This window comes from Acomys minous (genome assembly GCF_964271855.1).
Source record: "Acomys minous genome assembly, chromosome: 2".
Classification (NCBI taxonomy): Eukaryota; Metazoa; Chordata; class Mammalia; order Rodentia; family Muridae; genus Acomys; species Acomys minous.
The window spans coordinates 92,921,829-92,931,354 of NC_140484.1; the positions used below are offsets into that span (position 1 = coordinate 92,921,829).

At 43.5% G+C, this 9,526-nt stretch overlaps 1 long non-coding RNA gene across 2 annotated transcripts; it reads left to right on the forward strand.

The window, feature by feature from the left end:
• Positions 1 to 365: 365 nt before the first annotated feature.
• Positions 366 to 6,294, forward strand: LOC311582721. Of its 2 annotated transcripts, XR_014774209.1 has the most exons (4): positions 366 to 1,057; positions 1,160 to 1,274; positions 2,299 to 2,398; positions 4,392 to 6,282. It is a non-coding gene; the product is annotated as an uncharacterized lncRNA (long non-coding RNA). The 2 variants fall into 2 exon arrangements; XR_014774208.1 differs by having other exon boundaries at positions 2,299 to 6,294.
• Positions 6,295 to 9,526: the final 3,232 nt, after the last annotated feature.

Genomic DNA, 9,526 nt, shown 5'->3' on the forward strand with positions numbered 1-9,526 from the left:
CTTTCCAGATTTCTTTAGAATTCACATCCTACACGTGTCTCTCTCCACACTAGCCGTACTTGAAATGCAATGGTTAGAGATACAGCTTTTGCTTCTGGCTTGCTTGGCTTAACATCTGCAAGATTCATCACCACTTTGGCATCTAGTTGTTTGAAGTGTTTTTACACTTGGTGATCCAGTGAAAGAGAGGAGGGAAGGAGAGGAAACAGGGTAAGGCCATGTGACAGTAGGATAAATCCACATCAGAAGGGCAGGAGGGGCTCCTGCAGTAGACTGATTTTGTGTGTCTGGCCCTTTAAACAACCCTGTGCCTTATGATGTCAGTTGGCTCTTGGACTCTTGGGAACAGCAGAGGATGTAAAAAACCAGCAGATGCTGAGAACAGGGAGATGGTAGCAGGAAAGAGGGGAGGAGAAGGAGAGAGGAAGAGGCCTGGGGAGTAGGCAGTAGTATGATCAAGTAGACAGAAGAATAAGGTTGGTGTAAGAATGCAGTTGGTGTAAGAATATTGAGTAAGGCTACAGAGAACAAGAAAGAGACTGTCCAGTGTGAATATAAGAGACAGTTGAAAGTGAATTGAGCTAGGAGAGGGAAAAGAGAAGACAGTTGGTGACAGTTGAGCCAGGAGAAACTGAACTGAGCCAGAGAAGATATTAAGAGACAGAAGAAAACCACATTAAAAAAGTAACATCGTAGGTCTCAGAGGCAGGAGTGAAGGTAGACTGTAGAAGACTCAGAAAGATTGTCGAACTGATGTTTGAAGTAGTCATGAGAAATCTTGGTGAAGAAGGAATCAATTTGCTGTTGGCAGAAGGGAAACAGAGGTGGGTTAGAAGCTGAGGGATAAGACTAGACATGTTTATTGTTAGGACATCAGGTCTAACTAAGCACGGATGAATAAAGAAGTCTTGTTCTCAGCGAGGGACAAGCTAAAAAGTAATTGAGAGAAACTCAGCTTATTTTGACCTTTTTGAGTTAGGAGCACAAAGTAGTTTGCCCCCTCCTTCCTTCTCCACCAAGAAGATGAGGGTTTGCCTGGAATGGTTTGAGACTCATGGTAGGTACCAGTTGTTGAAGCTTCTTTGGCCTGATTTCCTTGGAGTATGAGGAATGTCTAGCTGTACTCACTCGGAATTCTTGACTTTGCTTGTCTTATCAGACCCATCCAACCCAGACAGCATTGTTGTCATGTGTGGACATACACACATCCATTTTGGGTCCCAGAGGATACTGCTGAGATTTACCGCAGTGCTGTGTGCCCCCAAATACAAACAGTGAGTATATGAGCTTAAAGTCTGGAAGGTACAAGAGCAAAATTCTCTATGGATCAAAACACTTTGAAAACTATTTACAGAATCCTTAACTGGCTGCTATAAAAGCCTTTCTTTAAGTTCTAATTAATACCAGTTATTCATAAAAGATATGGGGATATCACTGATGGTTTTCTAAGAAAAACCCTCAATAAGTAACCTCAAGACCTAGAAGTTGAAGAAATTCCACACTAAACACTGTATATGAGTGTCATTTCTTTTCATTCTCCAGTCATGTTATTCTGAATTCCGCAGCAGAACTAGTGTTGGGAAAACAATGGATCATCATGCTTTCTTTTGTAATAAATTCCTATACCCTCGATGTTTTCCCATAGTTACTAGTGGACCCTCATTTTAGCACTTTTTCCCTTGTTTTCCTCATATTGATTTATCTAAACAGACTTAATTCATTGCTTGGTTCTTCTTCCTACTCATTACTACTATTCAGTTACTCTTAGGACATTAGTCACTTGGGACACTGTGTAAGAAATGTATTGGGAAAGAGAGAAAGGGGATGGGGAAGGAGAGAGAGAGGAGAGAGGCAGAGAAATGTAGGCATATGGGGGCAAGTAGAGGAGGACTAGGACAAGGAGAAGAAAGAAAGAAAGAAAGAAAGAAAGAAAGAAAGAAAGAAAGAAATGAAAGAGTAAAAAAGAAAATAAGTAGGATGATTAGGACTAGGAAAAGGAGAACAAGGTTTAGGAGGAGGATAAAGATGACAATGATGACTAGAAACAGGAAGAGGAGGAGGAGGAGGCCCACAGGATCTAGAAGAGAAAGGAAGTATTTTGCAGAGAAGAGACAGCAGAAGAGGAGAAGGAAGAAGAAATAGAGTTAAAGAGAAAGAGGGGAGAGATCTAAGAAAGAAGAGGAAACAGGAGTAAAGGAAAATGAAAGAAGGGAAACAGGAGAGAAAAGTGGAGAAGTGAGAGGGCAGAGACTTGGGGGCATACCTGCTTGACCGTGAGTCTGCTTTTTCTCATGTCAGAACTGGAATGTTCACACTGACACCTACTGGAGTAAAAGAAGTTTCCATCTGCCCCAGGAGGGGCTTCCATTCCCATAAGCAGGACACAGCACTCTTCTGCGTATGTATCTTTGTAAAGAACTCGAGGCCATGGTCTCGGGCAGAACATAGAGCTCATGAGGGTTCTCATCTTTTCTGACCCACTTGGAATTCAGCCTCATCAGTCACTTCCTTGAACATCCATAGTAGCCATGTATCTAGGAAGCAGTGGGCAGTGAAAATAAGTCTTCTCATATTGCAGCCTGGTCATTTACTGCCTTTGGGGGCACTCACCGATTCTGTCCCTTTTACCTGATATCTGGGGATACTAATACTTTACATTACTCTTAAGAGAATAAAACAAGTAAGACTGGGGAGGACCTCAGGTCAGAGTATGAGCTCACATGCTTGAGGCTCTGAGTAGCATCCCTACTAACATAGGGAAAAGAAATAACAGACAAAGGATGCTGTCCAGTAGCTTATTCAATGGTCATTATGTGGTACTTTGTTCTTCATCATTATCAGTTCCTAAGTTTCAGTCAAGCATCTGAACACAAAGGGAAAAGCCTCAGGGGATAGGTAAACTAAACATCTTTCATTCTGGGATTCTGCCTAGAATGTAGGGTTTTCACTGACCTAGGGCAGTGGTTTCTTCTTCGCCCAGGTTGTGTTCAGTGAGAACACAGTATGATCAGATAGATCTGAGTGTGTCAGGTCAGCCTCAAATCAACGAGATTCTGTCACTTTATGTCAGCCTGCACTTTTGCACTGAGTTTGGATTCAGAGGAAACACAGCAACATAGAGAAAGAACCAGAACCTTTCCCATAAAATGTATAAACGCCAGAGATGTAGTCATAGGGGTTTCTCTCTCTCTCTCTCTCTCTCTCTCTCTCTCTCTCTCTCTCTCTCTCTCTCTCTCTCTCTCTCTCTCTCTCACACACACACACACACACACACACACACACATATACAAACACACCTTTTATTTCTGTAATCTCAGTGTATGGTCTTTTAAAAACAGATAACATTTCCACTTTGTGTGTCTCTGTGGATATGGGCTTGTGGGTGAGTGCCTGTAGAAGTTGTTATCAGATGCCCTAGATCCAGTGTCATTGTGCAGTGTCACAATGTCTGCTTCCCTGAAGAGCACTGGATGCTGTTAAACACTGCGTCTTCTCTCCAGTCCCCATTGTGTAGTCTCATGAATCAAATGCAGATAACGGTTTTCAGTTGAACGTGAGGAAGAAACTTTTAACAGATCTGTTAAAAATACATACACAGATCTTGGGGTATAAAATCATTTGCGTACTAGGATGTTGAAAGAGATTGTACAACAAAAGCATGCCTAGGACACCAATTCCCAAGTTCCTAGCATAATGACCCCTTCCAAACGTGCATGGTGAAACACACCTGTAGTGCTGGCACGTGGGCAGGTGCAGCAAGAGGAGTGCCAGTTTGAGGCCATCTAATGCTGCATAGCTAGGATGTATCAGATTGATAAATCCTTATGGCTTTGCATTCCATATGTGAGTATACCCTCAAGGACTCTTAGGTCTCCTTTATCATCGAATTGTCATCATAGCTCCAATATTGCACTGGACCTACTGGTCCCTTTTACTAAAGGAATATTTCAAAAGTGCCTCTGCAAAGTCTGTGCAAAGATACATGGGGAGACCCTGACTCTGACTGTGCTAGGTAGGAGGGTTGGATCCTAGACCTCTTGCCATAGCTGCCACTGACATCACAATGTCACCTCTAGGCTAAGAGCTATTGGCTTTTAGTGAGAATACATTAGAGGCTTATGGCTGGGCATGTGGCTCAGTTTGATGGTCATGTTTCAAGTACTAGGCCCTGAGTCTGTTCCCAGCACTTTTGAAATCTACCAGGGTTGTGGTTGCCGATAGCAGAGCACTGGGTAGCTAGCAACAAGAAGGTAAGTTCAATATCCTCCTGGACAGCCTACATTACATGGCTAGGGTCACATGTTGCCCACCTTTGGTATAATATTAAAAGTATGAATTGTTTCAAAATAAGAGTTTTCCATGCTTTCTTAACCCTATTTCCTTTTCTTCAGTTGCAGGACTGCAGTCACCATCCAGACACCATGGTGACTATAACTGATTTGCGACGAGTCAAATTTCACACACTTATATCAGTTGGAAGTGTGTGTGTGTGTGTGTGTGTGTGTGTGTGTGTGTGTGTGTGTGTGTGTTGTATGTGTGTGTGTTGTATGTATGTATGTAGGGTAGTGTATATATCTGAGGGTTCAACATTTGTATGTTACATCTTTGTCAGGTATATGTATTGGTGTATATGGGTGGCACACTGTGCTCATTCACAGTGCCCAGACAAAAACACTGATGTGTTCTCTAATAAGGTTGATGTTAAGATAGAATAGTATATTAGAAGTTCATAGTGACTGAAAATTGATTTTGTTAGATAGCATATTAGTTAATAGGTTAAAATAGTTTCTAGCCAGCAATCAGTATATGTAGAAGGGCCCAGTGCACACAGTGCTGCCCTACTTAAAGGGCTGGGCTCCCAGAAGAACCTCTCAGGATCCTGTTTGGGCTTGAACACTTTAAGTGCTAATCTTTGCACTTTGGTGATCATGGACTCTTATGGGTGTGCTAAGGCCTTCTGGAACAACATGGAGCACCTCACCATCCCTGGAAGACAAGAGGGGTTGACTGCACCTCTGTAGACTGTGCCACAGTTGTCTCATGTAAAACAGCATGAGACAGCCTTCCTCCCCTCCTCATGTTCCATGTCAGCCCCTCCTGATTGCCCAGGTCTGAAACCATGCTGTTCTGATAGCCATCTCCTGACTGACCACACTGGCCTCAAAACAGCACAGCACACCATACCTGGAAAGTTTGCCTGTCCTATAGAAAATAGTCACTTCTCTGAATAGATTTCCTGGGTATCTGTCATTTCTCTGATGGTTCAATGACCTCACCACTGAAGTTAGTGATTTCTCCCACCTCACATAAAATTTGTGTCCTGAACAGGGATGACAGGACAAATTCACTGTCAGTGGCACACTGGCAACAACAAAAAAAAGCTCACTCTAAACTTTGTGAGTGGGTGACCACACATTCACTGCTTCTGCTGTGAAGATGTGGTTACCCAGAAGACACTGTCATCCTACAAAAACATCACAGAAACTCTTTTGTTTATATAAGTGTATTTTGAAACATAATTTTAGTTTAACAATGCTATTTAATTCTACAATAAAAGTCAACTGTGTCACACTTTTAAGTCTTCTCTCTGTTCAGGTGTCACACAAGCACGTCAAATGAGAGATGGGACTGCCAGCAAGTAAGATTGGCAAGGTGCTGGTGGGCAACCATGTCCTAGTTGTTTGTCTTTCATTTCACCTTTTTCATTTGTCTTGTTATTTATTGTGACTGAATCTCATTGGGAAGTAATACCTTGCCTGAGCATCACTGTGTAGTCCAGCCTGGCCTGGAACTTAAAAAAAATCCACCTGCTTTTGCCTCCCAGTTGTTAAGAGTAAGGACTTTTAATTGCTGTGTTATAAAATTTTTAAATTATCCTTTGACATTGTCCTGTATGTCTATAATGTTTCTTGCATGCTGCTCAAAGCCCTTCTGAAACCCCTATTCTAAAAAGAAAGAAAGAAAGAAAGAAAGAAAGAAAGAAAGAAGAAAGAAGAAAAGAAAAAGAAAAATATCAAAGTCTCCCACTACCATGTCTTGTTTAAATGTACATTGATTCTTCCCCCCTCTCATCTTCCTCTCTTCTTCCCTCCCTCTCCCTCCCCATTTCTGTTTTCTATGAGTTTGTATGTGAAAGGATGTATGCAAGAGGCTCTTTGGACCTCAGGATAACTTACAGGAATCAGTTCTTTTAATCAACTCTGTAAATCCCCTAATTAAACTCTGTCAGGATTGGTTGCAACGGCCTTGTCCCATGAAGTCAAGTGTCCTACTCCCATTTCTGTGTTTTAACAACCTGTTGTATTTATTCAAGGTTTCTTTCATGTCAGTGCCTATGGGGTTTTATTGGATCATGGCACCTCCTCCCTGTTAACAACAGCTCCTCTGCTAAGGGTGGAGCAGGAGGAGGCTCTAGCTCAAGCATGCTGCAATGCTGAAACAGCGCCACCTTGTGAAACTTTAGTGGACGGAACCATGGCTGCTGACCTTTTTTTTTTTTTTTTTTTTTTTTTTTTTTTTTTTTTTTTTTGGTTCTTTAAGACAGGGTTTCTCTGTGTAGCCTTGGCTCTCCTGGACTTGCTTTGTAAACCAAGCTAGCTGCAAACTCATGAAGATCCACCTGCCTCTCCTCTCAAGTGCTGGGACTAAAGGCATGTACCCTCACACCCGGCATCTGCTGACCTGTTAAGAGTGCAATGGCTTGTCCTGTCCAGAGGGGAGGTTTTCACTGCACTCCTATCAGCTTCCACCTCCTGTATTGTTTCTGTGTCATTTTACACTATGACACCTGAGTGGTTAGGTGTGGTGTGTGACTGTTTGATACAGATGTCTCATCTGTGGCCAGCCAATCAATACTTGTTTTTAGCCTTTTGATAAGCACATAAGTCTATGCACTAACAGCTCCTCATAGAAAGGCGTTTCTCTGACGAATGGAGAAAACAGCTCTCTAATCTATGGACATAAACAGAGCTATTTAGGAGGCAGTTTGACATGGCCATCCAGAATAAATGACAGCATGTTTCTTCATGGGCCTTTATATACCAGTGTATGGACTTAGGACCAGATTTACAGTATCATGCATGAATTCTACCCTGGGACATGGCCAAACACTCAACCAGGAAATGCTTGGTTACTGTTGAAGCAATAGTGCCGTGATTGCATCCGTGGGCATATCATCCCATCTGGTCAGTATTCCAGCGTATATAATCCACTGCTGCTCAGAACACGGATGACTGTTTCCTCTCAGCACAATGCACAGGAAGGACGCCCCTGCACAATGAAAGCTAGGAAGCAGGGGGAGGTTTGCCAGTCATTTTCTGTTTATTTCTCTATGTGCCAAGACCAAACTGTGGTGTCTTCCACAGTAGGGTCTTACATCTACTACTGGTGTGTAACCAAGAGAAATAATACTAGCCTGTACTGTTTTGGAAGCTTCAGGCCCGCATTAACTAAAAATACATAAGGGAGATCTCACACCTGGGAATGAAATTTCCTGTGATCACCCATGGCGTGTAGAAGCATCATGGAAACACAGAGCAGGTGTCTCCCAAGTGGGTCCTCCCATTTACTCTCTTCTGAAGACTCATGATCTTGGGTATGGAAGCCTTTTCAGAGTCCAGACTACAAACAACTTAATGGTTCAGATGCTCAGACATCCACTCTCCTAAGGTCAGCTGTTGGGCTCTTCAAGAACCAAGCCTAGGGTGATGTGAAAAGCTGGAGCCAATACAGAACCTTTATGAACTGAGCTGGTCTTCCAAGGTTGCCTAGAAATTTGTTAAACTAACATAACAGCAGTGTACACCGTGGGTAGAAGATGATTCCTGCTGGGATCCTCAAGTGCTGATAGGGCAAGCATTTCCCTAGCCATTCCTGCCTGAGAATAATGAACTCTCGCCGTTCCCACAATTCAACACATGGCAAATGGATCCTACAAGGAAGGCCCGTGATGACCATTGCATCCGTCCAGTGCATGGTGATCTTACCACTGGTCCCTTGGATGTTTCTGGCCAGGTGAGCGCAGGAAGTGGATCCCATCCATTCCACACCTGCCCCCAGAAACCCTGTATCTCTCCACTTCTGTTCTAACCTTCCCTATTGTGCTCTCCCCTGCTGCTTGGTGGTCTGGCCTAAGTGAAGACACAAGTTACATCTTTTCACATCACGGCTGGACCACAGACACAGACACAGCTCAATATGCTCTAGGCCAACGAGGGGTCAGAGAGCTTGGTCTGTTGGGAAAAGACTGGGCTGAGCAACCAGGTCATCATTGTCACATGCTCCCTGATAAAAAAAATACCAGGAGGAAGGAAAGCATTCTGATTGGCAGTGCTCTCCAGAGAGAGGCTTTCTTTAAAGACAGTACACGGGGCTCAAGAGAGGGATCAGTGCTAAGAAGAATTACACTCAGTCAGTGGGTCAGAATTTGGATCTCAGCACCCACATCATGGCTCAAAAGGTTATGTCCTCTGGTTCTAGGGTATCTGTCTCTCTGGTGACCTCAGGTGTCACCAGGAATGCAAATACCTACATGCAGGCCAAACACACACACACATGCGCACGCGCGCACACACACACACACACACACACACACACACACACACACACACACACACACATACACGCACTCATACACAGACACAGTCTTCTAAGAAATCTAGCAATCCATAAGCACAAGACTTGAAACTTGTACCTGCTCATGAGTCTTGATTGGTTTGTTCAGTCTTGAGACAGGTCCCTTGCTCTGTGTTTCTCAGCTGGGAAACAGGTAGAACAACTCCTGAAAGAACTGTAGTGTTTGGAGTTCTAGCAGAAGCCTAAAGTGAATGCAAACTCCAAGGCAGCAAGAAAGTAGAGGACAGAGAATATGGACGTTTGTAGCCAAGAGTACATGGCCATTTTCCTCAGTCATCACCTCTCCCTGGTTTGCACCAGACAAAGCACAGTGGCCCTCGTTTTGGGGACAGTACATGAGTTTTCCAGGTAGACCCTGGGATTGCAAGCAGAGGAACTGATGAAGAGAGCAGGACATAGAAAACACTACCTTCTTGCTATTTTTCGTTGTCCTGAGCACAACCCACTCAGGACTTGCTCTGGAAGCTTAGTATGCCTGGAAGGAACTTTGTCTATGCCTATGTGTTCTTGGCTGGTGTAAGCACAGCATTTAGACAGTGTCTGAAGGCACATGGGATGAGGAAGTTTAGCAATGTGCGAGAAACAAATGACCCAGGCTTCATCAAATTTTAGGTAGGAGGTGGCTAATATCTTCACCTTATTTTTCACTGAGCCCCAAGGCAATTACTTAACTCATCCAGAAGACCAAACCCCAAAACTTGCTGAGTATGCTGGCTCACACCTGTGTCCTGGTACTTAGGAAGAGAGGCAGTAATATATCATGGCTTTTTGCCTGTTTGGATTACATGATGACACCCCATGTGAAACAAAACTAATGCTAGGGAGGAGGGAAGATACCTCCTGAGATGCTGTTGATTCTCCACCACCAAATGAAAAGAACATCTCAGGTGTT